A 12680-nucleotide genomic window follows, 5' to 3' on the forward strand; every position below is an offset into this window, starting at 1 on the left:
TTCTAATTCACCTAGCTGCCTTTAGATATAGATGAACAGACAGACAGATAGACAGACAGACAGATAGATAGATAGATAGATAGATAGATAGATAGATAGATAGATAGATAGATAGATAGATAGATAGAAAATGTATATATACCATGTATTGATCTATTTATCTAGCTATCTATCTCAAAGTCACTCATCCATAAATTGAGATATCAAGTGATTACTTCTTACATGTGAATGTCATAGCATCTAGAGCAGGAAGGGACTTCGGTAGCTATCTAGTTCAAAGTATTCCTGAGCAAAAATCCACTCTACATTTCTGAAAAGTGTCAATCCATATTCTCCTTGAATTTTCCAGTGGAAAGTAACTCTTTATCTCCTAAGGCAGTCTATTCATTCCATGAAGGGAGAACTCTAATAATTAGGATCCTCCCCCCCATGCCTCACCCCTTATGTTCAGTTGAAATTGTCTTCTCTGAAATTTCTACTCTTTGATCTTGGTTCTGTCCTATGGGGTCAAGCAGAACAAATTTAATCCCTTGCTTCCTCAGATCAGTGTAGAGACAAGGTAACTGGATTTAGAGTTGGAAGACCTGTGTTGAAATTGCAGCTCTCCTACTTCTAGTTATGAAACCCTGAGTAAATAATTTCTCCTCTCTTTGCCTCATTTTCCTTATATATAAAACAAAGAGCGTGAACTAGTTATTTGCTAGTTGTTTATTCCTCTCTTCTCTTGTCTCCCTTCTCCTCCTTTCCAGTCCTCTTCTCTTCTCCTTTCTTTTCTACTTGCCTCCTCTCCTCTGATCTCCTTTCATCACTCTCCTCTCTCTTCTCATATTTTATTTACTCTCTCTTTTTTGAAGCAGAGTCTCCTTATCTCATCCAGACTGGAAGTTCAGGGGCTCCTCAATAGCCCAATCCCAATATTGAACAGCACAAAAGCATTAACCTGCTCGATTTTCTCAATTTGTGCTGGTTCATTCTTCCTTAGGAAGCTATTATCCCTCTGCTCCAAAAAGCTTACCATCTTGATGCCGAAGTTAGTGTGGATAGCCAAATGGCTTTAGCCCAACTCTGATTCATCATTTCTGAAGTTGAGAGATCAACCAGCCTCAGTTTTCTTCAGTAGCAAAGATTTTAAGTATGATACTCAACCATACCTGGCTAACCGGATCATTTCTAAGGGCCGGTCCAGCTATAAAACCTACCAGATACTTGAAAACAGCAATCAGGTCTTTGTTAAGTTTACTCCATGTCAGTCAATCAATCAATCCTGTAATGTCATTTTAAGTCTATGCCATTAAGATCACTCTCTGATGGATAGTTTGATTGGTGCAATTTACTGTGATTGATTAAGGTACTTTTAAGGATGGAAAAATGGCCATTTTGTTCATGTTGCCCCATTCATGGTGCTTTGTAGACAAGATGTCTCAAATAAAATTGACTGTACATTTTCTATACAGGTAGGGCTACAGAAATATCCTTTGTCCCTTTATCATAATGTCCTTGCAACATTAGGAGAGAAGCTTTCCAAAGCCATCAGGGGTTTGATAGGAGGACACAAAGAGGATATGAATATCAACAGACTATAGTTCACAATCAAGCTTCAACTTTCCCCTCTGACACCCCCCAGACTCGGTAAAAAGCTAATAAATCAAGTTCATATCTTTTGGCTTATTTTTTCTGTTTTCATTCATTAATTCACTTCATTGTTAAATTCATTGTTCATTCATTCATCAATTCATGTTCATTCATTCACTTAACATTTATTAGGCATCGCTTGCACCTAACTCTCTGTTAGGCTGGAGAAAATATAAAGTTTAGACAAGACATAGTTTCTGTCTCCATGAGGGCCAGTAGAAGGATAAGACAAAATACTCAGAAAACTGTAATATGCAGAACCTCCTGATAAATACATTAGAAAGAGGTAAAACAAACGAACAAAATGCAGTGTGTTTTTGTTTGTTTTCCCAACTTAGTGCTATGAGGTTTGGGCTCTTTAGTTCAGACTCTTCTCCTGACACTCGCCACCACCATCTTTGGCAATGCTTTATTCCCAAGACTACCAAATAGCCTGAAATACTTCCCAGATTTCCTCTTCAGGTATCATATGCTTCAACCAAACTATTCTTAAATATTGTTCCTAATTCCTGCCCAAATTCCTTTATCCATGCTCTCCTGCCCCTCCAACTCCCCAAGGCTCCCCCAACACTCCCCTCATTCAATGCTTCTGCTTTCTCTGCCTATTAAAGCTGAATTCTTCCTCTAAAACACAGGCCAGATATTGTCTCCTCCATGATCATCCTAACAATGCAATTACTTCCTTTTCTGATAAATTTTTTTCTCGTATTTCTCACAAGATACTTATTTGCATACAACAGTTATTTGTGTATCTGTTCAGCTAGACTATAAACTGTGGCTAGGACTTTTGTGTTCTTAATTACTGTTTCCCCCACAGGCCCATAACCATTGTAGGTATTAATAAAGGTTTGTTGAAAAAGATGAATGAATTAAGTAATAGAGAGATCTATGTCCTTGTTTTTTTTTTTCTTAAAATCTGCTCATCTTCCTACAAGAGTGTCCTGCAAATAGAAAGTGCTAATAAATATTTGATTATTGATTATGACTTCTAGAGTACTGGCCCAAGAGAAAGAAGTAGCTAGAAATCACAAGTTGGGTTCATAGAGTTAGAATTTTTGACTCCTAATACTATGCGGAGTGATTTGAGGCCACTGAATTTTATTCAGTTTAATTCAATTCAATGAACATTTATTGATGACTTGCCATGTGTATGGCAAGATGCTGTACATAAAAGATACAGGAATGGGGCAGGTATGCAGATTAATGGATAGAGCACTAAGCCTGAAAACAGTAGGTCCTGGGTACAAATCTGGCCTCAGACACTTCCTAGTTGCGTGGCCCTGTGCAATTCACTTAAACTAAATTGCCTAGCCCTTACCACTGTTCTGCCTTGGAACTGATATTTAATATCGATTCTAAGACAGAAGGGAAGGGTTTTGAAAAAAAAAGAATAAGGATAAAAAAAATCCCAAATAGCACCATTTAAAAAGCTACTGGGGTAAAGAAGGCATGACAGACACAAAAGTAAATACAAAATTAAACACGATAATGCAAACAAGGCATGACAAAAGCAAAGGAGAAAGATCTACACAAAATAAGAAGATCTGAGAAGATAGAGATAAGAGGGAAAGCTCAGTGGATGAGGTGCCACTTGGCTATGAGTACAATAGACCAGACAAGGAAGAGATTGGAAGTTAAGGAGAACAATGAAGAGCCTATTAAAATAGAGCAGGTGAGAGGTGATGAGGGCTCGATTGTCTTTTTCCCCCCCTAAAATAACATGATAATTGAGACCAGAACAGGTTCTGGGTCTAAATTCTCTAGGTAGCCACCAAGTTCCCTCTTGGTTTTGTCATGTACAAATGTGACATGTGGGCCCCAGCACAAAAATCCATTTGCGGGAAAAGAATACAGACCTTTAGGGGGATAGAGTTGCTTTGTAGACGTTCTCCAAGAGACTGCACATCTTGGACATATTAAGGGAAAAAAAAGGAACAGGGAAACAAATGACACCTTGACATGGCCATCTTTTCAGAGAAAAAAAAAGTGCCAGGGGACAGTCTTCCCCATTAAATGAAAAGAAAAGGGACCAAATGAATCTCCGTGGTCAACCTCCAACCAATCCACCCTTCAAAGCTGCCCAAGTGCATTTTTCACTGAAATATTTGACAGATAGCTGAGACCCTAATGTTTTTCCCTGTTAATAAGCCCGATATGAAACAGAACTCCTTTAGAATATGTACGGTAAAGTGGAAATGCGTGCTTTGGTGACTGTTATAAAGCAGGCCAAGGAGATGTCAAGTCCAATTAGTGTCAATGAGGAACATCTGTATTTGGGCACCCAAGTTACTTAATGCAAACATTTCATAATTATATACTCTAGCACACACGGCGCATTATGAGATGTGGTATCCCAGTGTGAATCGTATTCACATTTTTCAGATCAGTCAACAGACTTGGTCTGGCTTTGGCTCGTCTTGCTGCCTCCCTATAAGAGCATTTCTTTATAATATTGAATTAAGCACAACCCAGATTTTTTCTCTTATCTGTGAAATCTTGCGGTTGGGGCTTGACTGTTTTTATAAAATGAAATATATAAAATATATAAAACGCACATAAAGTTGAGGTTTGGGAAGGGGGGAGGTATTTTGAGGGAGAAAGACGCCTGTTTTATTCTTCTTGTTTCTTGCTTTAAGCTGAAGGAAAAGTTCACTGAGAAGAAGCAATATACAGAGCTTTACTACTAACTGGGTCTTCACCTAATTAAAAGGTCTGGTAATAAAGAGGCTGTGGTCAAAATCCTTTTTAGACCTTTTTTTCCAAACAAGTTGATTAAATGAGGGCAGAATTTGAATAAAATTTGGTCTGAGGCTAAAGATATTTTGAAACTCATGATATAGTGGCTTCAACTGATTCAATTAATTTAAACAAATATTTACTAAATGCCTACTGGGTGCAAGGGATTATATTAGATTCTAAAAATTAGCATTGGGTATTAGATTGTACTAAATACTGGGAACACAAACATACAAAAGGTACAAAAAATAGTTACTGCCTTCACAGAGGGTTCTTCTACAGGGCATATGACATAAAACCAAGTGATCATAATGCCAGGTAGCATGGGACTAAGAGAGAAACAAATAGAAGCTAGATAAAGTACACTAAGAAAATTTGAGGTAGTGGGGGCCACTTTAAGGTGTTGGGAGAGAGCAGAAAATGATTTCATGGAAGAAGTGGTCCAAGAGTTGACTTGGAGAAGAGAGGATTAAAAACTGAAAAGGTCTTAGAGGTCATCAGGTTCAGATCCATTATTTTACAGATGAGGAAACTGAGATCCAGAGAACTTTAGTGACTTCCTCAAGAAAACATAGATGGTTAGTGCACGAGGTGGGATTCCAAGTCAGATCTCCCTGATTCAAGTTCAAAACTAGCTAGTATAACAGTCTATCTCTCAATGGTAGCAATATGGTGAGAGTATATTCTAGGTGTACAGCCTGTTCTGCATGAATTTGAGACAGTGGGCAAGGACAGAAAATACAGGAGAATAGCTAGCAGTGTACTTTAGATGGAATATATTGTACATGCCAGGGGATAGTGTGAAAAGGATACTACACTGGAAGCAGAAGATTGGGAGCTGGAAAGGCCCTTAGACATTTTACAGGTGAGGAAGATGAGATCCATTGAGGGAAAGGGTTTAGCCACAGGTCACACACACACACACATAATAGCAGACCAAATCTCCTAATCCAGGATTCTTCTAATCATAACCTGTGGTCTTCCAGGTTGGGGTCAGATTGTAGACAGCTTTAAAGGTCAGGATATGGAGTGTACATTTTTTCTTCTCTGTAATAGAAAATTATTGATGTTCTTTGAGCTGGAGAATAACCTGATCAGATCTATGAGTTAGGAAGATGAATTTTGCATCTCTATGAAAGTTAAGGTGTGGAAAGAAGAAAGACAGGAGTCAGGGAGCCCTAGTTATAAAGTAGAGATCTTATTAGAGAAAAAAATATTCATTGAAAAAACAGGCAATTAGGCAATTACTTCAATCTTACAAATCCCTCATAAACTATTTGAGGTAGCTTGATTATATTAATAATGTTACATGGATTATTTAGAATAGGTAATAGAGTTGAATGGAAAAAGAATTAAATTTCAAGGCCGAGACCCTAGATTCAAATCTTGTTGCTATTCCTTAAGAGCTATGAAACCTTCATTAATTTGATAAACTTTTCTCTGTTTCAGTTTCTTTCTCTACAGAATGGGAGTGGGGGTTGTTTAGACTAGATTGTCACCATAATCTCTTCTAGCCCCAAGTTATGGGATATGAGACTTCAAGGTATTGAAGCTTTCTACTCAGAAAATAAAACAGTATCAGGGATTGCTATGTGGCTCAGGAGATTGAGAGCCAAACCCAGAGATGGGAGGTCCTGGGTTCAAATCTAGCCTCAGATACTTCCTAGCTGTGCGACCCTGGGCAAGTCACTTAACTCCCATTGCTTAGTCCTTACCACTCCTCTGCCATGGAACCAAAACACAGTATTGATTCTAAGACAGAAGGTAAGAGTAAGAAAAGAAGAGAAGAGAAAAGAAGAGAAGAGAAAAGAAAAGAAAAGAAAAGAAAAGAAGGGAAGAGAAAAGAAAAGAAAAGAAGAGAAGAGAAAAGAGTATGTAAAGTCAAGAGTCTTTAGCAGCTAGGTGGATGGAATGACAAACCTGGAGTCAGGAAGATTCATATTCATGAGTTCAAATCTGGCCTCAGATGTTTATTGGCTATGTGACCCATGTAAGTCATTTAGCCCTCTTTGCCTCAGTTTCCTCATCTTTAAAATGAGCCAGAGAAAGAAATAGCAAGTCACTCCACTATCTTTTCCAAGAAAACCCTAAATGGGGTCATGAAGAGTTGGACACAACTATAATGACTGAATAACAACAAAAGTTAAGAAATGGTGTCGACACAAGAACTGATTTTACCTTCTTTCTACCAAAAAAAAAATGTTTCCATTATACTCACGTGAGTTTTTTCATCTTTATCCTTCTTTCTGGTTGTCTGCTGGTGTGTCATGTGCTCATCTTTTCACATCTTTTCTGGTTATGTGCACAAAAATATCATAAAGAGGAATATGTTGTTTTGGGGACCAAACCCCCAAATGCAAGCTAGGAACACTTCCCTGGAGTGGATCAGTGTAACCTCAAGCTAGGTAAAACTGGCGATAGGTAAACTGAGAGGTACCCAAACTCTATTTAGCTCAACACAAGGATAAGACATCTAACCATAGTGTGATAAAGATGTAAGCTACTGTTCAGGTGATCTGGAGACTAATGCTTTATGTCAGTCACTAGAATTGGGGTTCAATTCTAGATCAAAGAGATTCCTTTCTACCACTTGACTTTGATTCAATTGAAAAGAGTTAGAAGTACAGAGTTCATCTTGGGTCTGGCACTTGGTAAATCTGATTACATTTCACCATCCTGAGCCTAAGTTTCTTCATATCTAGGATGGAGATTCCCTCTCTATCAACCTTATAGAATTTCTGTGAGGATAAAAAAGATAATTCATGTGAGATATAAAATATAAAATAGTATAGGTAAGGATAGGTTGATGTAGCTAGATACTAGTAGATACTTTTAGGCCTGGAGTCAAGAAGACTTGAGTTCAAATTTAGCCTCAGAAATTTCCTACCTGAGTGACTCTGGGAAAGTCACCTAACCTTTGTTTCCCTCAGTTTCTTCACCTGAAAAATGGGAATAATAATAATAGCACTTACTTCCAAGAGTTGTTGCAAGAATCAAATAATAAAATATTTGTAAAATGCTTAGTATAATACCTGGCACATAATAAGTTCTTAACAAAAGCTTATGAGTCTAGATGGTTCAAATCTGGCCTCAGACACTTCCTAGCTGTGGGATCCTAGACAAGTCGCTTAAATGCTGTTTGCTTTAGTTTCCTCATCCATCAAATGAGGATAATAATAGCACCTCCCTCTCTGGGATGTTGTGAGGATGAAATAATTATAAAGTGAGCTATTATAAATTATAAATAATTATAAAATGTACAATACTTGGCATTTAGAAGGTATTTTGTAAATGCTAGCTATTATTGTCATTTTTATTACTATTATAAAGTACTACAAAAATATTAGAAACTATTATATCATTAATTGTGATTTAGTCAGATGGACAGAAGGAAAGAAATATAGTCACAAAATGTCAGACTTGGAAAGCATATAAGAGGCTGGTTGGTTCAAACTTTGTTGTTGCTCAGTTGTGTTTGAATCTCTGTGTACCTGTGGACCATCGCATGCCATGGGTTTTCAGGGCAAAGATCCTAGAAAGGTTTCCCATTTCCTTTTCCATCAGATTAAGGCAGATAGAGATTAAATGACTTGCCAAGAATCAAACAACTCATAAGCATCTGAGGTCAAATTTGAACTTGGGTCTTTTTTATATTCACTGAGCCACCTAGTGGGCTCCAACTTATTCCTCAACAAATATATCCCCAGCAAGTAGTTATCAGACACAATTTGGGGAAATCCTATACCTCTCAAGAACTCCATTACATTTTTGTGGTCCTTAGGAAGAAATTATTGTTTTGTTTTTGTATGATCTCCCTGAGATCAAGCTGAAGTCTGCCCCTTCCCTTCATTCCTCCAATTTCTTCCCTTTGGGGCCAAGCAAAGCAAGTCTTACTCATCTGAAATAGACCAGCCTTTTAAGTAATTGAAGACAGTGATCATTCCCCTTTTCCATTTTTTTCTCTTCTCAAGGCTAATCACCCTTAGTGCCTTCAACAAATCCTTATAATATTCTTTGGTTCAAATCCTTTTTAAGCCACTTGGTTGCCTTCTCCTCAGCACATTTTGTCTTGGCAGTGGCTTTCTTGAAGTTCAGTGCTCCACATGAGATGTGACCAGAGCAGGGAAAAGCAGGCCTAAGAAGATGATCTCCCAGATCTCAAATCCCTCTGCCTCTCTTAAAGGGGAGAAGGGAATAATCATGTACATTGCAGGCACTTTGCTAAGTATTTTTTAACAAGTACTATCTCATTTGAGTCTCATAACAGGTCTGAGAAATAGTTGAGGAAACTAAGACAAACAAGAGTTAAATATTTTACCAATAATCATACAGCTATTTAAGTGTTTGAAGCTGGATTTGAATTCAGATCTTCTTGATTTTAGGCTCAGTACTTTATCCTGTGTACCATCTAACTGCCTCTTTCTCTCATTGCAGCCCAAGTTCCCTTTTTAGGGTGCCATGTCACATTACTGATATGAGCTTGCCATTTACTGAAATCCCAAGTTCTCCTTCAGGAAAATTCAATCTAACCTTTACTCATTCATCTTAGATATGTGAAATTGATTTTATGAACAAATGTATAACATTAGAAAATATCTCTGTTAAATTTATGTCATTAGATATACACCAGTGTGTTTTACAGATGGGAGGTAGAGATGGCACATGTATTAGCCAGACAGAAGCAAGGATTGTGGGAACCTATTTTGGATCATAAAATAGTATTTTTCTTCTTAACTGCTAATTTTAAATTTAATAGTTGTGACTCCTTGTTTGAGCCTGTAAAAAACCTCTGACAGTCTTCATAATACCATGCAACTCATTTCTCATCCTTTTTAACTTTTGGTCACCTGAAAATTTGCTAAACATGCTCTCTACATTTTCAGGTGGCTGACAGGGGCATAAGGGTCCCTAAAGGGCATTTTGTGGGGCATCTACATGGTGCAATGCATAGAATAGCAAGTTTGGAGTCAGGAAGATTCAACTTCTTGAATTCAAATCTATCTGGCCTCAGACATTTATTAGTTGGGTGACCCTGAGCAAGTGACTTAACCCTGTTCATCTCAGTGTCCTCATCTGTAAAATAAGTTGAAGAAGATATGTCAAACCATTCAAGAATCTTTGCAAAGAAAACCCCAAATGGGGGCACAGTGAATTCAACGTGGCTGAAAAAAATAACTGAATAATAATAAAGATAATTTATCCAATCAGAATTATGACCTAGCTACCTTGAACTACTTCCCCAAGTTCACAAAGATAGTAAATGACCAAGTCAAAATTCAAACCTAAATCCTCTGATGCCCATCCTGGGACACTTTCCACTATATTGCTCTGCCTTGTAAGAGCCCACCAGAAACCATTCTCTAGGTTCACCTGTTGGGACTTATTTTACTCCTCTATACTCATCCAGACCATATCTCTCTATCTTCTCTTCAATGATATCTGTGGATTTCAGACTCTGAAAAATTCTTGAGGTACAAAGACAAACGACAGTAGGTTAGCCTTCACTTGGGCCAGCAGGTCATTGGTTAAATAAGCAAATCTCTAGTTTTGAACAAAATAATTATTGGATGCATAACAATTTAGCCAATGAGATGCAGCAGAAATAAATTATTTTAGTCATTTTAGTTTGGAGAGGAAGAATGTTGAAATTTGTCCTTCACAGACAAGTTTGTGAATTTAAATTCATGAGGATGACCCTGACTTTCTTTACCAAGCATTCAAAAGATTTGGAGGGTAGGAGAAAAAGAGGGACAGGAAAGAATAATGATTTAGGGCAGAGGAAGAGTCAATTTTATTTCTTAGAGCTACTTGAGAAATGGTATCCTATTTCACAAGGTTTCAGCAACATCTTTCCACGTCCAGGGGCGATATTAGAGCCAATATAGTGTAATGGAAAGGACATTGGAGTAGGAAGAAAGATTGAGAAGACTCAGACTCACATAATTGGTCTATTATAGCTGGAAAGAATTTTCTAATCCTATCCTTAAATAAGTATGACTCTCTCCTACAGGTTACAGACAAGTAGTCATTCAGACTTGTCTCAAAGACTTCCAGTGAGGACAAGCTCACTTCACCAACTAGTCCATTTCACCAATCCCAGCAACACAGTCCATTTTACTTTGGAAAAATTTGATTTTTAGCAAGTCTTTCCTTAACTCAAACCTAATTTGTTTCTCTACATTTTATATTGCTTCTAGTTCCTTCCAAATAGAACAAGATGAATCTATTTTTCAAAGGACATTCCTTCAGATACTTGAATGTAGCTACCATGTCACCCATAAATATTTTCTCCTAATTGTTTAACATCCCCAGTTCCGTTATCTTCTGTTTTTGATACCACCACTGTCTTTTTCTGATTTTTTGACCTTGGTTAAACCAATTGCGTTCTCTAGGATTCAATTTCCTCCTCTGTAAAATGACAGAATGGGGATATCGAACCAAACAATCCCCGTAATCTTTTTTTGGCTTTGGCATCTGTCCCATTGCTGTGATCTCTGGAATGTCAGATTTTGTCCCTTCCTCTGATACATTGACTATCTGGTGGACCTATTAGCCTTGCCACCAATTCTGATTTTGAACTCTAAGGACCATCTAGTCACCTACCCTACCATCCAACTTAGAGCCATATTTTTCTATAAAGGTTGTTTTCTCCTACTGTAATTTAAAACTTTTAAGGTAAAAAACTTTCACTGTAGTATTTTTATCCCCAGAACAATGTTTGCCACATAAGAAATGCTTAATAGTTGTGTTTTCGTTCCAACTTTGACTTCTATGATCTTGCAAGCCAGCCCAAGGAGTGAATTATCTTGTGAATCAGTTTCACATGTACAAGATGGGGGAGATATGACTAGACAGATTTTGAGGGAAAAATCGGCATGGATTTAAAGTGCAAAGTTAGTCGCCAGTATAATATGGCAGTCAAAAAAGCTAATATGACCAGAGGCAACATTTGCACACACGTGTGTATATCATGTATGTATACATACACATATAAATACACATGAATAGGCACACAGACATATATATTTGTGTGTTTCCGGATTAGAAAGTTGATGGTCTCATTGTACTCTGCTATGACCATATCTTGTAGTTTGATCACAATATGCTCACAAAGACACACACACATCTTCTGATTTGAATTCAGTTATAGGTACGTTTTTTAAAGGACACTTGTAAGCTAATGAATGTCTAGAGAAGGACAATCAGGATGTTTCGGGGGAATTGGGCTCATGCTATATGAGAATTTGTTGAGGTAACTAGAGATATTTAGACAGAGAAAGAGAAGATTTGGGAGAGAGAGAAAAATCATAATTGCCTTCAAGTAAATATAAGATGTCATGCAGAAGGAAGATTATTTATTATTCTCTGCCCCTGAGGGGAGAATTAAGAGAGGGCAACTACATCTTGCTGAAACATAGATATAAACCTGGATGTTGGGAAAATTCTAACAATTAAAGCTGTCTATAAGTAGAATGAGTATGCTTTAGGTAGGGAGGAAATCAGTTCTCTTTCATTAGAGGTCTTCAAGCAATGACTGGGTCATATATACCTTTTGTATGTGGTGGAAGAGACCTATTCAGCTGTGAATTGTACTATATGATCTCTTGGGTCTTTTCTAACTCCATTTTGGGAGTGTGCAGTTTTGTGATCAGTAGCACAAGGCCAATGTACTTGTATGGTTTCTCTGAAAGTTCAGAAAGAATTTTTGATTACCTTAAGGATGGTCTTGTTCAGAGATATCAACTAAGCAATAGGGAAGCTAAAATGCTTTGATTTAAGGAAGTTGAAAGAAACAGAAAGACAGATATGGAAAAGAGTAAGAGAGAATGGGATCTCAGTAGAGGCAATAGGGGAGAGAAACCATGGAAAACAAACCAAATTGTGATCGATTTTTGTTTCAAATATGTTTTCAAGTGAGGTTTAAGTCATTTATTCAACCAACAGATATTTGTTAAATACCTATTATATATAAGGCACAGAAGCAGTATAAAAATCATCTTGTTCTGAATATTATTTCAGAGTTGGTTTTTTGTGCGTGTGAATGAAAAGGTTGAGTCCTCAAGCAATGAGACAGAAGAAAAGTAATGGAAGAAGAGAAAAGAGAAGGAAAAGGGAAGAAAAGAGACAAAAGAGGAAAAGGAAGATGATGAGTACAAGAAGCAGAATGTAAAAGAAAAGTAAGAAGAGGGGAAGGAGAAAAAAGAGGAAAGAAAGAGGGGAGAAAGCTAATGAGGACCAGAAAGGAGGAGGAGAAGGAAGCAGATAAGAGCTCTTAAGAACATGTTGAGGAATCTTCCCTTTCAACTCATCAA

The sequence above is a fragment of the Monodelphis domestica genome, chromosome 1, assembly GCF_027887165.1.
Source record: "Monodelphis domestica isolate mMonDom1 chromosome 1, mMonDom1.pri, whole genome shotgun sequence".
Classification (NCBI taxonomy): Eukaryota; Metazoa; Chordata; class Mammalia; order Didelphimorphia; family Didelphidae; genus Monodelphis; species Monodelphis domestica.